The sequence below is a fragment of the Phalangium opilio genome, unplaced genomic scaffold (assembly GCF_054372755.1).
Source record: "Phalangium opilio isolate 3A_F unplaced genomic scaffold, DU_Popi_V2 ptg000209l_1, whole genome shotgun sequence".
Lineage (NCBI taxonomy): Eukaryota > Metazoa > Arthropoda > Arachnida > Opiliones > Phalangiidae > Phalangium > Phalangium opilio.
In genome coordinates this window covers 13,059,758-13,082,500 of record NW_028324217.1, presented here as the reverse complement: position 1 = coordinate 13,082,500, position 22,743 = coordinate 13,059,758, and the positions used below count along the sequence as shown (strand labels likewise).

The 22,743-nt window shown below is 30.3% G+C and overlaps 6 pseudogenes; all 6 read right to left on the bottom strand.

Annotated features, from left to right (window-relative positions):
- Positions 1 to 19: 19 nt before the first annotated feature.
- LOC149619985 (5S ribosomal RNA) lies at positions 20 to 138 on the bottom strand (annotated as a pseudogene).
- An 833-nt stretch (positions 139 to 971) lies between these two features.
- On the bottom strand, positions 972 to 1,090 carry LOC149619984 (5S ribosomal RNA; annotated as a pseudogene).
- A 137-nt stretch (positions 1,091 to 1,227) lies between these two features.
- LOC149619983 (5S ribosomal RNA) lies at positions 1,228 to 1,346 on the bottom strand (annotated as a pseudogene).
- Positions 1,347 to 1,706: 360 nt separating this feature from the next.
- On the bottom strand, positions 1,707 to 1,825 carry LOC149619982 (5S ribosomal RNA; annotated as a pseudogene).
- A 358-nt stretch (positions 1,826 to 2,183) lies between these two features.
- On the bottom strand, positions 2,184 to 2,302 carry LOC149619981 (5S ribosomal RNA; annotated as a pseudogene).
- Positions 2,303 to 2,660: 358 nt separating this feature from the next.
- On the bottom strand, positions 2,661 to 2,779 carry LOC149619980 (5S ribosomal RNA; annotated as a pseudogene).
- Between the last annotated feature and the right edge of the window lie 19,964 nt (positions 2,780 to 22,743).

The following is a 22,743-nucleotide window of genomic DNA, read 5'->3' as shown; positions in this document are numbered from 1 at the left end:
GAGGAAAAAAAAGTGAAAAAGCCAACGGCACGCCTTGTTCCTAAGTGGTCTCCCTCCCAAGTACTGACTGCGTTCGACGCTGCTTAACTTCGGTGATCGGACGATAACCGGTGTATTTAGCGTAATATGGCCGTTGCCGAGAGTGCTAGTTAATAATTTGAATTTAATTAACCTTCATCTTTATAAAACAATAACAAGAAGAAGATATGTTTTTTTTCATATCTGGTGGAATTTAAGAGGAAACAAAAGTTAAAAAGCCAACGGCACGCAGTGTTCCCAAGTACTGACTGCGCTCGACGCTGTTTAACTTCGGTTATCGGACGAGAACCGGTGTTTTCAGCGTGATATGGCGTTGCCGAGAGTGTTAGATAATAATTCGAATTTAAATTAAGTGATACAAATTAACCTTCATCTTTTTAAAATAATAACAAAAAGAAAACATGTTTGCTTTTTTCATATCTATTAAAATTTAAAAGAGGAAAAAAAAATGAAAAAGCCAACGGCACGCCATGTTCCTAAGTGGTCTCCCTCCCAAGTTCTGACTGCGCTCGACGCTGCTTAACTTCGGGGATCGGACGACAACCGGTGTATTAAGCGTGATATGGCCGTTGCCGAGAGTGCTAGTTAATAATTTGAATTTAATTAACCTTCATCTTTATAAAACAATAACAAAAAGAAGATATGTTTGTTTTTTCATATCTGGTGGAATTTAAGAGGAAACAAAAGTGAAAAAGCCACCGGCACGCAGTGTTCCCAAGTAGTGACTGCGCTCGACCCTGCTTAACTTCGGTGATCGGAAGAGAACCGGTGTTTTCAACGTTATATGGCCGTTGCCGAGAGTGCTAGTTAATAATTCGAATTTAAATTAAGTGAGACAAATTAAACTTCATCTTTTTAAAACAATAACAAAAAGATAACATGTTTGCTTTTTTCATATCTATTAAAATTTAAAAGAGGAAAAAAAGTGAAAAAGCCAACGGAACGCCTTGTTCCTAAGTGGTCTCCCTCACAAGTACTGACTGCGCTCGACGCTGTTTAACTTCGGTGATCGGACGAGAACCGGTGTTTTCAGCGTGATATGGCCGTTGCCGAGAGTGATAGATAATAATTCGAATTTAAATTAAGTGAGACAAATTAACCTTCATCTTTTTAAAACAATAACAAAAAGAAAATATGTTTGCTTTTTTCATATCTATTGGAATTTAAAAGAGGAAAAAAAAGTGAAAAAGCCAACGGCACGCAGTGTTCCTAAGTGGTCTCCCTCCCAAAATCTGACTGCGCTCGACGCTGCTTAAGTTCGGTGATCGGACGATAACCAGTGTATTCAGCGTGATATGGCCGTTGCCGAGAGTGCTAGTTAATAATTTGAATTTAATTAACCTTCATCTTTATAAAACAATAACAAAAAGAAGATATGTTTGTTTTTTCATATCTGGTGGAATTTAAGAGGAAACAAAAGTGAAAAAGCCAACGGCACGGAGTGTTCAAAAGTACTGACTGCGCTCGAGGCTGCTTAACTTCGGTGATCGGACGAGAACCGGTGTTTTCAGTGTGATATGGCCGTTGCGGAGAGTGCTAGTTAATAATTCGAATTTAAATTAAGTGAGACAAATTAACCTTCATCTTTTTAAAACAATAACCAAAAGAAAATATGTTTGCTTTTATTCATATCTATTGGAATTTAAAAGAGGAAAAAAAAGTGAAAAATCCAACGGCACGCAGTGTTCCTAAGTGGTCTCCCTCCCAAGTTCTGACTGCGCTCGACGCTGCTTAACTTCGGGGATCGGACGATAACCGGTGTATTAAGCGTGATATGGCCGTTGCCGAGAGTGCTAGTTAATAATTTGAATTTAATTAACCTTCATCTTTATAAAACAATAACAAAAAGAAGATATGTTTGTTTTTTCATATCTGGTGGAATTTAAGAGGAAACAAAAGTGAAAAAGCCACCGGCACGCAGTGTTCCCAAGTAGTGACTGCGCTCGACCCTGCTTAACTTCGGTGATCGGACGAGAACCGGTGTTTTCAACGTTATATGGCCGTTGCCGAGAGTGCTAGTTAATAATTCGAATTTAAATTAAGTGAGACAAATTAACCTTCATCTTTTTAAAACAATAACAAAAAGATAACATGTTTGCTTTTTTCATATCTATTAAAATTTAAAAGAGGAAAAAAAGTGGAAAAGCCAACGGACCGCCTTGTTCCTAAGTGGTCTCCCTCCCAAGTACTGACTGCGCTCGACGCTGTTTAACTTCGGTGATCGGACGAGAACCGGTGTTTTCAGCGTGATATGGCCGTTGCCGAGAGTGCTAGTTAATAATTTGAATTTAATTAACCTTCATCTTTATAAAACAATAACAAAAAGAAGATATGTTTGTTTTTTCATATCTGGTGGAATTTAAGAGGAAACAAAAGTGAAAAAGCCACCGGCACGCAGTGTTCCCAAGTAGTGACTGCGCTCGACCCTGCTTAACTTCGGTGATCGGAAGAGAACCGGTGTTTTCAACGTTATATGGCCGTTGCCGAGAGTGCTAGTTAATAATTCGAATTTAAATTAAGTGAGACAAATTAAACTTCATCTTTTTAAAACAATAACAAAAAGATAACATGTTTGCTTTTTTCATATCTATTAAAATTTAAAAGAGGAAAAAAAGTGAAAAAGCCAACGGAACGCCTTGTTCCTAAGTGGTCTCCCTCACAAGTACTGACTGCGCTCGACGCTGTTTAACTTCGGTGATCGGACGAGAACCGGTGTTTTCAGCGTGATATGGCCGTTGCCGAGAGTGATAGATAATAATTCGAATTTAAATTAAGTGAGACAAATTAACCTTCATCTTTTTAAAACAATAACAAAAAGAAAATATGTTTGCTTTTTTCATATCTATTGGAATTTAAAAGAGGAAAAAAAAGTGAAAAAGCCAACGGCACGCAGTGTTCCTAAGTGGTCTCCCTCCCAAACTCTGACTGCGCTGGACGCTGCTTAAGTTCGGTGATCGGACGATAACCAGTGTATTCAGCGTGATATGGCCGTTGCCGAGAGTGCTAGTTAATAATTTGAATTTAGTTAACCTTCATCTTTATAAAACAATAACAAAAAGAAGATATGTTTGTTTTTTCATATCTGGTGGAATTTAAGAGGAAACAAAAGTGAAAAAGCCAACGGCACGGAGTGTTCCCAAGTACTGACTGCGCTCGAGGCTGCTTAACTTCGGTGATCGGACGAGAACCGGTGTTTTCAGTGTGATATGGCCGTTGCGGAGAGTGCTAGTTAATAATTCGAATTTAAATTAAGTGAGACAAATTAACCTTCATCTTTTTAAAACAATAACAAAAAGAAAACATGTTTGCTTTTTTCATATCTATTAAAATTTAAAAGAGGAAAAAAAAGTGAAAAAGCCAACGGCACGCCTTGTTCCTAAGTGGTCTCCTTCCCAAGTACTGACTGCGCTCGACGCCGCTTAACTTCGGTGATCGGACGATAACCGATGTATTAAGCGTAATATGGCCGTTGCCGAGAGTGCTAGTTAATAATTTGAATTTAATTAACCTTCATCTTTATAAAACAATAACAAAAAGAAGATATGTTTTTTTTTCATATCTGGTGGAATTTAAGAGGAAACAAAAGTGAAAAAGCCAACGGCACGCAGTGTTCCCAAGTACTGACTGCGCTCGACGCTGTTTAACTTCGGTTATCGGACGAGATCCGGTGTTTTCAGCGTGATATGGCGTTGCCGAGAGTGTTAGATAATAATTCGAATTTAAATTAAGTGAGACAAATTAACCTTCATCTTTTTAAAATAATAACAAAAAGAAAACATGTTTGCTTTTTTCATATAAAATACTCATTAAAAGCGATTTCATCACGATTGATCAATAAATAAAAATGTACCTCGATTTTTAATAACATTTTCAAAATCGACGTTTCTCGACCAGAGAAGCACATTTTGAGTTTCTTTTCACTATTTTCAAATATAATCACTGAACCATTATTTTTGCTTTTTTTGCATTAATTCAAGAATTTGTAACGATATTCATTCAAAAAACTGTTCAAATTAAATTTTCAATAAGAAATCGTTGTCACGGATTTTGTATCTTGGAGAAAAAAACATGCGATTTTTTCGGAACAATTTTGAATGCATTTTTTTCTGGACAAAAATTTGACCGAATTTAGCTTAAATACATATAAAATACTCATTAAAAGCGATTTCATCACGATTGATCAATAAATAAAAGTGTACCTCGATTTTTAATAACATTTTCAAAATCGACGTTTCTCGACCAGAGAAGCACATATTGAGTTTCTTTTCACTATTTTCAAATATAATCACTGAACCATTATTTTTGCACTATTTGCTTTAATTCAAGCAAATGTAACGATATTCATTCAAAAAACTGTTCAAATTCAATTTTCAATAAGAAATCGTTATCACGGATTTTGTAACTTGAAGAAAAAAAACATGCGATTTTTTCGGAACAATTTTGAATGCATTTTTTTCTGCACAGATATTTGACCGAATTTAGCTTAAATACATATAAAATACTCATTAAAAGCGATTTCATCACGATTGATCAATAAATAAAAATGTACCTCGATTTTTAATAACATTTTCAAAATCGACGTTTCTCGACCAGAGAAGCACATTTTGAGTTTCTTTTCACTATTTTCAAGTATAATCACTGAACCATTATTTTTGCTTTTTTTGCATTAATTCAAGAATTTGTAACGATATTCATTCAAAAAACTGTTCAAATTAAATTTTCAATAAGAAATCGTTGTCACGGATTTTGTAACTTGAAGAAAAAAAACATGCGATTTTTTCGGTACAATTTTGAATGCATTTTTTTCTGGACAAATATTTGACCGAATTTAGCTTAAATACATATAAAATACACATTAAAAGCGATTTCATCTCGATTGATCAATAAATAAAAATGTACCTCGATTTTTAATAGAATTTTCATAATCACGTTTCTCGACCAGAGAAGCACATTTTGAGTTTTTTTCACTATTTTCAAATATAATCACTGAACCATTATTTTTGTAATTTTTGCTTTAATTCAAGCAAATGTAACGATATTCATTCAAAAAACTGTTCAAATTTAATTTTCAATAAGAAATCGTTGTCACGGATTTTGTAACTTGAAGAAAAAAAACATGCGGTTTTTTCGGTACACTTTTGATATGCATTTTTTTCTGGACAAATTTTTGACCGAATTCTGCTTATTTATCTATAAAATACTCATTAAAAGTGATTTCATCTCGATTGATCAATAAATAAAAATGTAAATTGATTTTTAATAACATTTTCAAAATAGACGTTTTTCGACCAGAGAAGCACTTTTTTGAGAATTTTTTTCACTATTTTCAAATATAACCGCTGAAACCATAGTTTTTGTACTTTTTGCTTTAATTCAAGCAAATGTAACGATATTCATTCAAAAAACTGTTCAAATTCAATTTTCAATAAGAAATCGTTGTCACGGATTTTGTATCTTGGAGAAAAAAACATGCGATTTTTTCGGAACAATTTTGAATGCATTTTTTTCTGGACAAAAATTTGACCGAATTTAGCTTAAATACATATAAAATACTCATTAAAAGCGATTTCATCACGATTGATCAATAAATAAAAGTGTACCTCGATTTTTAATAACATTTTCAAAATCGACGTTTCTCGACCAGAGAAGCACATATTGAGTTTCTTTTCACTATTTTCAAATATAATCACTGAACCATTATTTTTGCACTTTTTGCTTTAATTCAAGCAAATGTAACGATATTCATTCAAAAAACTGTTCAAATTCAATTTTCTATAAGAAATCGTTATCACGGATTTTGTAACTTGAAGAAAAAAAACATGCGATTTTTTCGGAACAATTTTGAATGCATTTTTTTCTGCACAGATATTTGACCGAATTTAGCTTAAATACATATAAAATACTCATTAAAAGCGATTTCATCACGATTTATCAATAAATAAAAATGTACCTCGATTTTTAATAACATTTTCAAAATCGACGTTTCTCGACCAGAGAAGCACATTTTGAGTTTCTTTTCACTATTTTCAAATATAATCACTGAACCATTATTTTTGCTTTTTTTGCTTTAATTCAAGAATTTGTAACGATATTCATTCAAAAAACTGTTCAAATTAAATTTTCAATAAGAAATCGTTGTCACGGATTTTGTAACTTGAAGAAAAAAAACATGCGATTTTTTCGGTACAATTTTGAATGCATTTTTTTCTGGACAAATATTTGACCGAATTTAGCTTAAATACATATAAAATACACATTAAAAGCGATTTCATCTCGATTGATCAATAAATAAAAATGTACCTCGATTTTTAATAGAATTTTCATAATCACGTTTCTCGACCAGAGAAGCACATTTTGAGTTTTTTTCACTATTTTCAAATATAATCACTGAACCATTATTTTTGTAATTTTTGCTTTAATTCAAGCAAATGTAACGATATTCATTCAAAAAACTGTTCAAATTTAATTTTCAATAAGAAATCGTTGTCACGGATTTTGTAACTTGAAGAAAAAAAACATGCGATTTTTTCGGTACACTTTTGATATGCATTTTTTTCTGGACAAATTTTTGACCGAATTCAGCTTATTTATCTATAAAATACTCTTTAAAAGTGATTTCATCTCGATTGATCAATAAATGAAAATGTAAATTGATTTTTAATAACATTTTCAAAATAGACGTTTTTCGACCAGTGAAGCACTTTTTTGAAAATTTTTTTCACTATTTTCAAATATAACCGCTGAAACCATAGTTTTTGTACTTTTTGCTTTAATTCAAGCAAATGTATCGATATTCATTCAAAAAACTGTTCAAATTCAATTTTCAATAAGAAATCGTTGTCACGGATTTTGTATCTTGAAGAAAAAAAACATGCGATTTTTTCGGTACAATTTTGAATGCATTTTTTTATGGACAAATTTTTGAATGAATTCAGCTTATTTACCTATAAAATACTCATTAAAAGTGATTTCATCTCGATTGAAAAATAAATAAAAATGTACCTCGATTTTTAATAACATTTTCTAAATCGACGTTTCACGGCCAGAGAAGCATATTTTGAGTATTTTTCTCTATTTTCAAATATAACCGCTGAAACCATAGTTTTTGTACTTTTTGCTTTAATTCAAGCAAATATAACGATATTCATTCAAAAAACTGTTCAAATTTAATTTTCAATAAGAAATCGTTGTCACGGATTTTGTAACTTGAAGAAAAAAAACATGCGATTTTTTCGGTACACTTTTGAATGCATTTTTTTCTGGACAAATTTTTGACCGAATTCAGCTTATTTATCTATAAAATACTCATTAAAAGTGATTTCATCTCGATTGATCAATAAATAAAAATGTAAATTGATTTTTAATAACATTTTCAAAATAGACGTTTTTCGACCAGAGAAGCACTTTTTTGAGAACTTTTTTCACTATTTTCAAATATAACCGCTGAAACCATAGTTTTTGTACTTTTTGCTTTAATTCAAGCAAATGTAACGATATTCATTCAAAAAACTGTTCAAATTCAATTTTTCAATAAGAAATCTTTGTCACGGATTTTGTATCTTGAAGAAAAAAAACATGCGATTTTTTCGGAACAATTTTGAATGCATTTTTTTCTGGACAAATATTTGACCGAATTTAGCTTAAATACATATAAAATACTCATTAAAAGCGATTTCATCACGATTGATCAATAAATAAAAGTGTACCTCGATTTTTAATAACATTTTCAAAATCGACGTTTCTCGACCAGAGAAGCACTTTTTGAGTTTCTTTTCACTATTTTCAAATATAATCACTGAACCATTATTTTTGCTTTTTTTGCATTAATTCAAGAATTTGTAACGATATTCATTCAAAAAACTGTTCAAATTAAATTTTCAATAAGAAATCGTTGTCACGGATTTTGTAACTTGAAGAAAAAAAACATGCGATTTTTTCGGTACAATTTTGAATGCATTTTTTTCTGGACAAATATTTGACCGAATTTAGCTTAAATACATATAAAATACACATTAAAAGCGATTTCATCTCGATTGATCAATAAATAAAAATGTACCTCGATTTTTAATAGTATTTTCATAATCACGTTTCTCGACCAGAGAAGCACATTTTGATTTTTTTTCACTATTTTCAAATATAATCACTGAACCATTATTTTTGTAATTTTTGCTTTAATTCAAGCAAATGTAACGATATTCATTCAAAAAACTGTTCAAATTAAATTTTCAATAAGAAATCGTTGTCACGGATTTTGTAACTTGAAGAAAAAAACATGGGATTTTTTCGGTACACTCTTGAATGCATTTTTTTCTGGACAAATTTTTGACCGAATTCTGCTTATTTATCTATAAAATACTCATTAAAAGTGATTTCATCTCGATTGATCAATAAATAAAAATGTAAATTGATTTTTAATAACATTTTCAAAATAGACGTTTTTCGACCAGAGAAGCACTTTTTTGAGAATTTTTTTCACTATTTTCAAATATAACCGCTGAAACCATAGTTTTTGTACTTTTTGCTTTAATTAGAGCAAATGTAACGATATTCATTCAAAAAACTGTTCAAATTCAATTTTCAATAAGAAATCGTTGTCACGGATTTTGTATCTTGGAGAAAAAAACATGCGATTTTTTCGGAACAATTTTGAATGCATTTTTTTCTGGACAAAAATTTGACCGAATTTAGCTTAAATACATATAAAATACTCATTAAAAGCGATTTCATCACGATTGATCAATAAATAAAAGTGTACCTCGATTTTTAATAACATTTTCAAAATCGACGTTTCTCGACCAGAGAAGCACATATTGAGTTTCTTTTCACTATTTTCAAATATAATCACTGAACCATTATTTTTGCACTTTTTGCTTTAATTCAAGCAAATGTAACGATATTCATTCAAAAAACTGTTCAAATTCAATTTTCAATAAGAAATCGTTATCACGGATTTTGTAACTTGAAGAAAAAAAACATGCGATTTTTTCGGATCAATTTTGAATGCATTTTTTTCTGCACAGATATTTGACCGAATTTAGCTTAAATACATATAAAATACTCATTAAAAGCGATTTCATCACGATTGATCAATAAATAAAAATGTACCTCGATTTTTAATAACATTTTCAAAATCGACGTTTCTCGACCAGAGAAGCACATTTTGAGTTTCTTTTCACTATTTTCAAATATAATCACTGAACCATTATTTTTGCTTTTTTTGCTTTAATTCAAGAATTTGTAACGATATTCATTCAAAAAACTGTTCAAATTAAATTTTCAATAAGAAATCGTTGTCACGGATTTTGTAACTTGAAGAAAAAAAACATGCGATTTTTTCGGAACAATTTTGAATGCATTTTTTTCTGCACAGATATTTGACCGAATTTAGCTTAAATACATATAAAATACTCATTAAAAGCGATTTCATCACGATTGATCAATAAATAAAAATGTACCTCGATTTTTAATAACATTTTCAAAATCGACGTTTCTCGACCAGAGAAGCACATTTTGAGTTTCTTTTCACTATTTTCAAATATAATCACTGAACCATTATTTTTGCACTTTTTGCTTTAATTCAAGCAAATGTAACGATATTCATTCAAAAAACTGTTCAAATTAAATTTTCAATAAGAAATCGTTGTCACGGATTTTGTAACTTGAAGAAAAAAACATGCGATTTTTTCGGTACAATTTTGAATGCATTTTTTTCTGGACAAATATTTGACCGAATTTAGCTTAAATACATATAAAATACACATTAAAAGCGATTTCATCTCGATTGATCAATAAATAAAAATGTACCTCGATTTTTAATAGAATTTTCATAATCGACGTTTCTCGACCAGAGAAGCACATTTTGAGTTTCTTTTCACTATTTTCAAATATAATCACTGAACCATTATTTTTGCTTTTTTTGCTTTAATTCAAGAATTTGTAACGATATTCATTCAAAAAACTGTTCAAATTAAATTTTCAATAAGAAATCGTTGTCACGGATTTTGTAACTTGAAGAAAAAAAACATGCGATTTTTTCGGAACAATTTTGAATGCATTTTTTTCTGCACAGATATTTGACCGAATTTAGCTTAAATACATATAAAATACTCATTAAAAGCGATTTCATCACGATTGATCAATAAATAAAAATGTACCTCGATTTTTAATAACATTTTCAAAATCGACGTTTCTCGACCAGAGAAGCACATTTTGAGTTTCTTTTCACTATTTTCAAATATAATCACTGAACCATTATTTTTGCTTTTTTTGCTTTAATTCAAGAATTTGTAACGATATTCATTCAAAAAACTGTTCAAATTAAATTTTCAATAAGAAATCGTTGTCACGGATTTTGTAACTTGAAGAAAAAAAACATGCGATTTTTTCGGAACAATTTTGAATGCATTTTTTTCTGCACAGATATTTGACCGAATTTAGCTTAAATACATATAAAATACTCATTAAAAGCGATTTCATCACGATTGATCAATAAATAAAAATGTACCTCGATTTTTAATAACATTTTCAAAATCGACGTTTCTCGACCAGAGAAGCACATTTTGAGTTTCTTTTCACTATTTTCAAATATAATCACTGAACCATTATTTTTGCACTTTTTGCTTTAATTCAAGCAAATGTAACGATATTCATTCAAAAAACTGTTCAAATTAAATTTTCAATAAGAAATCGTTGTCACGGATTTTGTAACTTGAAGAAAAAAACATGCGATTTTTTCGGTACAATTTTGAATGCATTTTTTTCTGGACAAATATTTGACCGAATTTAGCTTAAATACATATAAAATACACATTAAAAGCGATTTCATCTCGATTGATCAATAAATAAAAATGTACCTCGATTTTTAATAGAATTTTCATAATCACGTTTCTCGACCAGAGAAGCACATTTTGAGTTTTTTTCACTATTTTCAAATATAATCACTGAACCATTATTTTTGTAATTTTTGCTTTAATTCAAGCAAATGTAACGATATTCATTCAAAAAACTGTTCAAATTAAATTTTCAATAAGAAATTGTTGTCACGGATTTTGTAACTTGAAGAAAAAAACATGCGATTTTTTCGGTACACTTTTGAATGCATTTTTTTCTGGACAAATTTTTGACCGAATTCTGCTTATTTATCTATAAAATACTCATTAAAAGTGATTTCATCTCGATTGATCAATAAATAAAAATGTAAATTGATTTTTAATAACATTTTCAAAATAGACGTTTTTCGACCAGAGAAGCACTTTTTTGAGAATTTTTTTCACTATTTTCAAATATAACCGCTGAAACCATAGTTTTTGTACTTTTTGCTTTAATTCAAGCAAATGTAACGATATTCATTCAAAAAACTGTTCAAATTCAATTTTCAATAAGAAATCGTTGTCACGGATTTTGTATCTTGGAGAAAAAAACATGCGATTTTTTCGGAACAATTTTGAATGCATTTTTTTCTGGACAAAAATTTGACCGAATTTAGCTTAAATACATATAAAATACTCTTTAAAAGCGATTTCATCACGATTGATCAATAAATAAAAATGTACCTCGATTTTTAATAACATTTTCAAAATCGACGTTTCTCGACCAGAGAAGCACATTTTGAGTTTCTTTTCACTATTTTCAAATATAATCACTGAACCATTATTTTTGCTTTTTTTGCTTTAATTCAAGAATTTGTAACGATATTCATTCAAAAAACTGTTCAAATTAAATTTTCAATAAGAAATCGTTGTCACGGATTTTGTAACTTGAAGAAAAAAAACATGCGATTTTTTCGGTACAATTTTGAATGCATTTTTTTCTAAACAAATATTTGACCGAATTTAGCTTAAATACATATAAAACCCTCATTAAAAGCGATTTCATCTCGATTGATCAATAAAAAAAATGTACCTCGATTTTTAATAGAATTTTCATAATCACGTTTCTCGACCAGAGAAGCACATTTTGAGTTTTTTTCACTATTTTCAAATATAATCACTGAACCATTATTTTTGCTTTTTTTGCTTTAATTCAAGAATTTGTAACGATATTCATTCAAAAAACTGTTCAAATTAAATTTTCAATAAGAAATCGTTGTCACGGATTTTGTAACTTGAAGAAAAAAAACATGCGATTTTTTCGGTACACTTTTGAATGCATTTTTTTCTGGACAAATTTTTGACCGAATTCAGCTTACTTATCTATAAAATACTCATTAAAAGTGATTTCATCTCGATTGATCAATAAATAAAAATGTACCTTGATTTTTAATAACATTTTCAAAATCGACGTTTCTCGACCAGAGAAGCACATTTTGAGTTTCTTTTCACTATTTTCAAATATAATCACTGAACCATTATTTTTGCTTTTTTTGCTTTAATTCAAGAATTTGTAACGATATTCATTCAAAAAACTGTTCAAATTATATTTCAATAAGAAATCGTTGTCACGGATTTTGTAACTTGAAGAAAAAAAACATGCGATTTTTTCGGTACACTTTTGAATGCATTTTTTTCTGGACAAATATTTGACCGAATTTAGCTTAAATACATATAAAATACTCATTAAAAGCGATTTCATCACGATTGATCAATAAATAAATCGTACCTCGATTTTTAATAGAATTTTCATAATCACGTTTCTCGACCAGAGAAGCACATTTTGAGTTCTTTTCACTATTTTCAAATATAATCACTGAACCATTATTTTTGTAATTTTTGCTTTAATTCAAGCAAATGTAACGATATTCATTCAAAAAACTGTTCAAATTAAATTTTCAATAAGAAATCGTTGTCACGGATTTTGTAACTTGAAGAAAAAAAACATGCGATTTTTTCGGTACAATTTTGAATGCATTTTTTCTGGACAAATTTTTCACCGAATTCAGCTTATTTACCTATAAAATACTCATTAAAAGTGATTTCATCTCGATTGATCAATAAAGATTTACCCAGACTGTGAATCGTACCATCCTGAACTATAAGAACCTAGATCTTGGGTATCTACGTAATACTATACGATATGCACCGTGGGATTTGGTCTATACTACTGACGATATCGATGAGATATGGCAGAATTGGCTTGATATCTTTTGGGCCTGCGTGAGGGATAACATCCCATCTGTAACGCTGCGCGGTAAAAAGCGCTGCCCTTGGATTACCGGTGATCTTGTTCACCAGAGCCACAAGAAAGGTTCCCTTTTCAATAAGGCCAAGAAGACTGGCAAACCCTCTGATTGGCTTAAGTACAAGAGCTTTAATAATGCACTTCGAAAGAAAACAAGAGAAGCTTATGATGCGTTTCTCTCCAACTTGCATGACACCCTAGCAACTTATCCGAAACGCTTTTGGAGTTTTGTTCGATCGAAATCGCAATTACCTCCACCGTCATCATTTGTGGTTTCGAATGGTCAACTGTCGTGTCCTCGGGCTATAGCCGCTGCTTTCGGTGACTTCTTTTACCGAAGTTTCATTGCGCCGGACCTAAATTTGACGCTACCCACTTTGCCATCAACTGGCAGATGCTTCACCTTGGAATCCATTGATTCGTTAGACGTCGCTCGTGCCTTGTCGCGTTTAAAGACTGGTTCTGCTTGTGGACCAGATGGCATCACTCCTCGACTTCTCCAGGCGATGGCGCCGGCTATAATCGACCCCTTGGTGCAATTTTACAATAAATCTCTTTCGTTATCGGCTCTTCCTTCGGGATGGAAGCTTGCGAACGTTGTTCCGGTTTTTAAAGGATCAGGAAAGAGAAATAATATTTCGAACTATCGTCCGATATCTCTTACATCGGTAATTGGGAAGCTCTTGGAGGCGATAATAGCGGAGAAACTGAGCGGTTATCTTGAAGAGAACAATTTAATTCCTGCTTCCCAGTTTGGATTCAGGCAGGGACGATCTTGCACTCAACAGCTTTTGCAATCCTTTCATAACTGGGCCTCCACGTTGGATGAACGTAACCCCCCAGACATACACGTTGTGTCTTTCGACTGGTCAAAAGCTTTCGATTCAGTGTGTCACAAGAGATTGATTTTCAAGCTGGAGAAGGCTGGGGTATCTGGTGTGGTTCTTCGCTGGCTTCAGGATTTTCTGGCTAACCGCTCTCAACGTGTCGTCTACCGTGGCGAATTTAGTCAGTGTCGCCCTGTCCTCTCTGGGGTTCCACAGGGTTCCATTCTTGGACCTCTGTTGTTCAACCTATTTGTGTCAGACTTGCCGGGTGCACTCTCCGAGGACTGTTCCTTGTATCAATATGCCGATGATAGTTACATATCTCTAGCTATACGATCCCCGGCGGACCAACTGACATTGCAAAATAACATTAACAATATCTTCACGTGGGGCCTTGCTAACAACATCTCCCTTAACATCAATAAGTGTTGTTTTATGGTCATCTCTCGACGGAGCCCAAGGGATAACGTTCACTATTTTATACAGAGCGTTCCATTAAATCGCGTTGTCTCCATGAAACTCCTAGGTGTCCAGATATCAAGCGATTTAAGTTGGTCCTCTAATGTCACTCGCGCTAGAAATCGAGCGCAACGTCTGTGTGGTCTGATTCGTCGAACCTCCGGTTACTCCAAAGCGTCTATCACCCTTTATCGATCTATGTGCCTACCTGTCCTAGAGTATGCTACTCCGGTGTGGAACCCTTACTTAAAGAAGGACATTGCTTCTCTTGAGGGTGTCCAGCGCCGTTTCACGAGTTTCTACTTGAAGTCACCCAGACCAGGAAAACCAAATCACATCCCGTATGCTAGGCGTCTACAGAATCTCCATCTCTTACCATTAACGACTCGCCGCGACGTGTCTGACTTAGTGACGTTTCTTAGGCTTGCGCGATCTCCGTTCTTTGATCTAGATGATTTTGTCCGAGTTAGCTCGAGGCATTCTGTCCCCACCTACTTCGTCCCATACGCAAGATGTCTGGCCTTAAAGAACTCGTATTTCTACCGAATAGTACGATTGTGGAATAGCCTGCCCTGCGACATTCGTCAAAATTGTACACTTTCAATACCACGATTTCGGTCTCTAGTGTCTAATTTTGTCTTCAATAATTGGTTACGTGAAAATTTGTAATTTTATTTATATATTTAATTTTTTTTTTTCTGTATAGTTCTCTTTATTGTTGTCTCGTTTTGTCCCGGTAACCACCACATATAGGCTTGCCTCTGTGGTTGCCAGCGAATTATTTTTGCGAAATAAATATTATTATTATTATTATTATTATTATTAAATAAAAATGTACCTCGATTTTTAATAACAGTTTCTAAATCGACGTTTCACGGCCAGAGAAGCATATTTTGAGTATTTTTTCACTATTTTCAAATATAATCACTGAACCATTATTTTTGCTTTTTTTGCTTTAATTCAAGAATTTGTAACGATATTCATTCAAAAAACTGTTCAAATTAAATTTTCAATAAGAAATCGTTGTCACGGATTTTGTAACTTGAAGAGAAAAAACATGCGATTTTTTCGGTACACTTTTGAATGCATTTTTTTCTGGACAAATTTTTGACCGAATTCAGCTTACTTATCTATAAAATACTCATTAAAAGTGATTTCATCTCGATTGATCAATAAATAAAAATGTACCTTGATTTTTAATAACATTTTCAAAATCGACGTTTCTCGACCAGAGAAGCACATTTTGAGTTTCTTTTCACTATTTTCAAATATAATCACTGAACCATTATTTTTGCTTTTTTTGCTTTAATTCAAGAATTTGTAACGATATTCATTCAAAAAACTGTTCAAATTATATTTCAATAAGAAATCGTTGTCACGGATTTTGTAACTTGAAGAAAGAAAACATGCGATTTTTTCGGTACACTTTTGAATGCATTTTTTTCTGGACAAATATTTGACCGAATTTAGCTTAAATACATATAAAATACTCATTAAAAGCGATTTCATCACGATTGATCAATAAATAAAAATGTACCTCGATTTTTAATAACATTTTCAAAATCGACGTTTCTCGACCAGAGAAGCACATTTTGAGTTTCTTTTCACTATTTTCAAATATAATCACTGAACCATTATTTTTGCACTTTTTGCTTTAATTCAAGCAAATGTAACGATATTCATTCAAAAAACTGTTCAAATTCAATTTTCAATAAGAAATCGTTATCAAGGATTTTGTAACTTGAAGATAAAAAACATGCGATTTTTTCGGAACAATTTTGAATGCATTTTTTTCTGCACAGATATTTGACCGAATTTAGCTTAAATATATATAAAATACTCATTAAAAGCGATTTCATCATGATTGATCAATAAATAAAAATGTACCTCGATTTTTATAGAATTTTCAAAATCGACGTTTCTCGACCAGAGAAGCACATTTTGAGTTTCTTTTCACTATTTTCAAATATAATCACTGAACCATTATTTTTGCTTTTTTTGCTTTAATTCAAGAATTTGTAACGATATTCATTCAAAAAACTGTTCAAATTATATTTCAATAAGAAATCGTTGTCACGGATTTTGTAACTTGAAGAAAAAAAACATGCGATTTTTTCGGTACACTTTTGAATGCATTTTTTTCTGGACAAAAATTTGACCGAATTTAGCTTAAATACATATAAAACCCTCATTAAAAGCGATTTCATCTCGATTGATCAATAAAAAAAATGTACCTCGATTTTTAATAGAATTTTCATAATCACGTTTCTCGACCAGAGAAGCACATTTTGAGTTTTTTTCACTATTTTCAAATATAATCACTGAACCATTATTTTTGCTTTTTTTGCTTTAATTCAAGCAAATGTAACGATATTCATTCAAAAAACTGTTCAAATTAAATTTTCAATAAGAAATCGTTGTCACGGATTTTGTAACTTGAAGAAAAAAAACATGCGATTTTTTCGGTACAATTTTGAATGCATTTTTTCTGGACAAATTTTTCACCGAATTCAGCTTATTTACCTATAAAATACTCATTAAAAGTGATTTCATCTCGATTGATCAATAAATAAAAATGTACCTCGATTTTTAATAACATTTTCTAAATCGACGTTTCACGGCCAGAGAAGCATATTTTGAGTATTTTTTCACTATTTTCAAATATAATCACTGAACCATTATTTTTGCTTTTTTTGCTTTAATTCAAGAATTTGTAACGATATTCATTCAAAAAACTGTTCAAATTCAATTTTCAATAAGAAATCGTTATCACGGATTTTGTAACTTGAAGAAAAAAAACATGCGATTTTTTCGGAACAATTTTGAATGCATTTTTTTCTGCACAGATATTTGACCGAATTTAGCTTAAATACATATAAAATACTCATTAAAAGCGATTTCATCACGATTGATCAATAAATAAAAATGTACCTCGATTTTTAATAACATTTTCAAAATCGACGTTTCTCGACCAGAGAAGCACATATTGAGTTTCTTTTCACTATTTTCAAATATAATCACTGAACCATTATTTTTGCACTTTTTGCTTTAATTCAAGCAAATGTAACGATATTCATTCAAAAAACTGTTCAAATTCAATTTTCAATAAGAAATCGTTATCACGGATTTTGTAACTTGAAGAAAAAAAACATGCGATTTTTTCGGAACAATTTTGAATGCATTTTTTTCTGCACAGATATTTGACCGAATTTAGCTTAAATATATATAAAATACTCATTAAAAGCGATTTCATCACGATTGATCAATAAATAAAAATGTACTTCGATTTTTAATAGAATTTTCATAATCACGTTTCTCGACCAGAGAAGCACATTTTGAGTTTTTTTCACTATTTTCAAATATAATCACTGAACCATTATTTTTGTAATTTTTGCTTTAATTCAAGCAAATGTAACGATATTCATTCAAAAAACTGTTCAAATTAAATTTTCAATAAGAAATCGTTGTCACGGATTTTGTAACTTGAAGAAAAAAAACATGCGATTTTTTCGGTACAATTTTGAATGCATTTTTTCTGGACAAATTTTTCACCGAATTCAGCTTATTTACCTATAAAATACTCATTAAAAGTGATTTCATCTCGATTGATCAATAAATAAAAATGTACCTCGATTTTTAATAACATTTTCTAAATCGACGTTTCACGGCCAGAGAAGCATATTTTGAGTATTTTTTCACTATTTTCAAATATAATCACTGAACCATTATTTTTGCTTTTTTTGCTTTAATTCAAGAATTTGTAACGATATTCATTCAAAAAACTGTTCAAATTAAATTTTCAATAAGAAATCGTTGTCACGGATTTTGTAACTTGAAGAGAAAAAACATGCGATTTTTTCGGTACACTTTTGAATGCATTTTTTTCTGGACAAATTTTTGACCGAATTCAGCTTACTTATCTATAAAATACTCATTAAAAGTGATTTCATCTCGATTGATCAATAAATAAAAATGTACCTTGATTTTTAATAACATTTTCAAAATCGACGTTTCTCGACCAGAGAAGCACATTTTGAGTTTCTTTTCACTATTTTCAAATATAATCACTGAACCATTATTTTTGCTTTTTTTGCTTTAATTCAAGAATTTGTAACGATATTCATTCAAAAAACTGTTCAAATTATATTTCAATAAGAAATCGTTGTCACGGATTTTGTAACTTGAAGAAAGAAAACATGCGATTTTTTCGGTACACTTTTGAATGCATTTTTTTCTGGACAAATATTTGACCGAATTTAGCTTAAATACATATAAAATACTCATTAAAAGCGATTTCATCACGATTGATCAATAAATAAAAATGTACCTCGATTTTTAATAACATTTTCAAAATCGACGTTTCTCGACCAGAGAAGCACATTTTGAGTTTCTTTTCACTATTTTCAAGTATAATCACTGAACCATTATTTTTGCTTTTTTTGCATTAATTCAAGAATTTGTAACGATATTCATTCAAAAAACTGTTCAAATTCAATTTTCAATAAGAAATCGTTGTCACGGATTTTGTAACTTGAAGAAAAAAAACATGCGATTTTTTCGGTACAATTTTGAATGCATTTTTTTCTGGACAAATATTTGACCGAATTTAGCTTAAATACATATAAAATACACATTAAAAGCGATTTCATCTCGATTGATCAATAAATAAAAATGTACCTCGATTTTTAATAGAATTTTCATAATCACGTTTCTCGACCAGAGAAGCACATTTTGAGTTTTTTTCACTATTTTCAAATATAATCACTGAACCATTATTTTTGTAATTTTTGCTTTAATTCAAGCAAATGTAACGATATTCATTCAAAAAACTGTTCAAATTTAATTTTCAATAAGAAATCGTTGTCACGGATTTTGTAACTTGAAGAAAAAAAACATGCGGTTTTTTCGGTACACTTTTGATATGCATTTTTTTCTGGACAAATTTTTGACCGAATTCTGCTTATTTATCTATAAAATACTCATTAAAAGTGATTTCATCTCGATTGATCAATAAATAAAAATGTAAATTGATTTTTAATAACATTTTCAAAATAGACGTTTTTCGACCAGAGAAGCACTTTTTTGAGAATTTTTTTCACTATTTTCAAATATAACCGCTGAAACCATAGATTTTGTACTTTTTGCTTTAATTCAAGCAAATGTAACGATATTCATTCAAAAAACTGTTCAAATTCAATTTTCAATAAGAAATCGTTGTCACGGATTTTGTATCTTGGAGAAAAAAACATGCGATTTTTTCGGAACAATTTTGAATGCATTTTTTTCTGGACAAAAATTTGACCGAATTTAGCTTAAATACATATAAAATACTCATTAAAAGCGATTTCATCACGATTGATCAATAAATAAAAGTGTACCTCGATTTTTAATAACATTTTCAAAATCGACGTTTCTCGACAAGAGAAGCACTTTTTGAGTTTCTTTTCACTATTTTCAAATATAATCACTGAACCATTATTTTTGCTTTTTTTGCTTTAATTCAAGCAAATGTAACGATATTCATTCAAAAAACTGTTCAAATTAAATTTTCAATAAGAAATCGTTGTCACGGATTTTGTAACTTGAAGAAAAAAAACATGCGATTTTTTCGGTACAATTTTGAATGCATTTTTTCTGGACAAATTTTTCACCGAATTCAGCTTATTTACCTATAAAATACTCATTAAAAGTGATTTCATCTCGATTGATCAATAAATAAAAATGTACCTCGATTTTTAATAACATTTTCTAAATCGACGTTTCACGGCCAGAGAAGCATATTTTGAGTATTTTTTCACTATTTTCAAATATAATCACTGAACCATTATTTTTGCTTTTTTTGCTTTAATTCAAGAATTTGTAACGATATTCATTCAAAAAACTGTTCAAATTCAATTTTCAATAAGAAATCGTTATCACGGATTTTGTAACTTGAAGAAAAAAAACATGCGATTTTTTCGGAACAATTTTGAATGCATTTTTTTCTGCACAGATATTTGACCGAATTTAGCTTAAATACATATAAAATACTCATTAAAAGCGATTTCATCACGATTGATCAATAAATAAAAATGTACCTCGATTTTTAATAACATTTTCAAAATCGACGTTTCTCGACCAGAGAAGCACATATTGAGTTTCTTTTCACTATTTTCAAATATAATCACTGAACCATTATTTTTGCACTTTTTGCTTTAATTCAAGCAAATGTAACGATATTCATTCAAAAAACTGTTCAAATTCAATTTTCAATAAGAAATCGTTATCACGGATTTTGTAACTTGAAGAAAAAAAACATGCGATTTTTTCGGAACAATTTTGAATGCATTTTTTTCTGCACAGATATTTGACCGAATTTAGCTTAAATATATATAAAATACTCATTAAAAGCGATTTCATCACGATTGATCAATAAATAAAAATGTACTTCGATTTTTAATAGAATTTTCATAATCACGTTTCTCGACCAGAGAAGCACATTTTGAGTTTTTTTCACTATTTTCAAATATAATCACTGAACCATTATTTTTGTAATTTTTGCTTTAATTCAAGCAAATGTAACGATATTCATTCAAAAAACTGTTCAAATTAAATTTTCAATAAGAAATCGTTGTCACGGATTTTGTAACTTGAAGAAAAAAAACATGCGATTTTTTCGGTACAATTTTGAATGCATTTTTTCTGGACAAATTTTTCACCGAATTCAGCTTATTTACCTATAAAATACTCATTAAAAGTGATTTCATCTCGATTGATCAATAAATAAAAATGTACCTCGATTTTTAATAACATTTTCTAAATCGACGTTTCACGGCCAGAGAAGCATATTTTGAGTATTTTTTCACTATTTTCAAATATAATCACTGAACCATTATTTTTGCTTTTTTTGCTTTAATTCAAGAATTTGTAACGATATTCATTCAAAAAACTGTTCAAATTAAATTTTCAATAAGAAATCGTTGTCACGGATTTTGTAACTTGAAGAGAAAAAACATGCGATTTTTTCGGTACACTTTTGAATGCATTTTTTTCTGGACAAATTTTTGACCGAATTCAGCTTACTTATCTATAAAATACTCATTAAAAGTGATTTCATCTCGATTGATCAATAAATAAAAATGTACCTTGATTTTTAATAACATTTTCAAAATCGACGTTTCTCGACCAGAGAAGCACATTTTGAGTTTCTTTTCACTATTTTCAAATATAATCACTGAACCATTATTTTTGCTTTTTTTGCTTTAATTCAAGAATTTGTAACGATATTCATTCAAAAAACTGTTCAAATTATATTTCAATAAGAAATCGTTGTCACGGATTTTGTAACTTGAAGAAAGAAAACATGCGATTTTTTCGGTACACTTTTGAATGCATTTTTTTCTGGACAAATATTTGACCGAATTTAGCTTAAATACATATAAAATACTCATTAAAAGCGATTTCATCACGATTGATCAATAAATAAAAATGTACCTCGATTTTTAATAACATTTTCAAAATCGACGTTTCTCGACCAGAGAAGCACATTTTGAGTTTCTTTTCACTATTTTCAAATATAATCACTGAACCATTATTTTTGCACTTTTTGCTTTAATTCAAGCAAATGTAACGATATTCATTCAAAAAACTGTTCAAATTCAATTTTCAATAAGAAATCGTTATCAAGGATTTTGTAACTTGAAGATAAAAAACATGCGATTTTTTCGGAACAATTTTGAATGCATTTTTTTCTGCACAGATATTTGACCGAATTTAGCTTAAATATATATAAAATACTCATTAAAAGCGATTTCATCATGATTGATCAATAAATAAAAATGTACCTCGATTTTTATAGAATTTTCAAAATCGACGTTTCTCGACCAGAGAAGCACATTTTGAGTTTCTTTTCACTATTTTCAAATATAATCACTGAACCATTATTTTTGCTTTTTTTGCTTTAATTCAAGAATTTGTAACGATATTCATTCAAAAAACTGTTCAAATTATATTTCAATAAGAAATCGTTGTCACGGATTTTGTAACTTGAAGAAAAAAAACATGCGATTTTTTCGGTACACTTTTGAATGCATTTTTTTCTGGACAAAAATTTGACCGAATTTAGCTTAAATACATATAAAACCCTCATTAAAAGCGATTTCATCTAATTGATCAATAAAAAAAATGTACCTCGATTTTTAATAGAATTTTCATAATCACGTTTCTCGACCAGAGAAGCACATTTTGAGTTTTTTTCACTATTTTCAAATATAATCACTGAACCATTATTTTTGCTTTTTTTGCTTTAATTCAAGCAAATGTA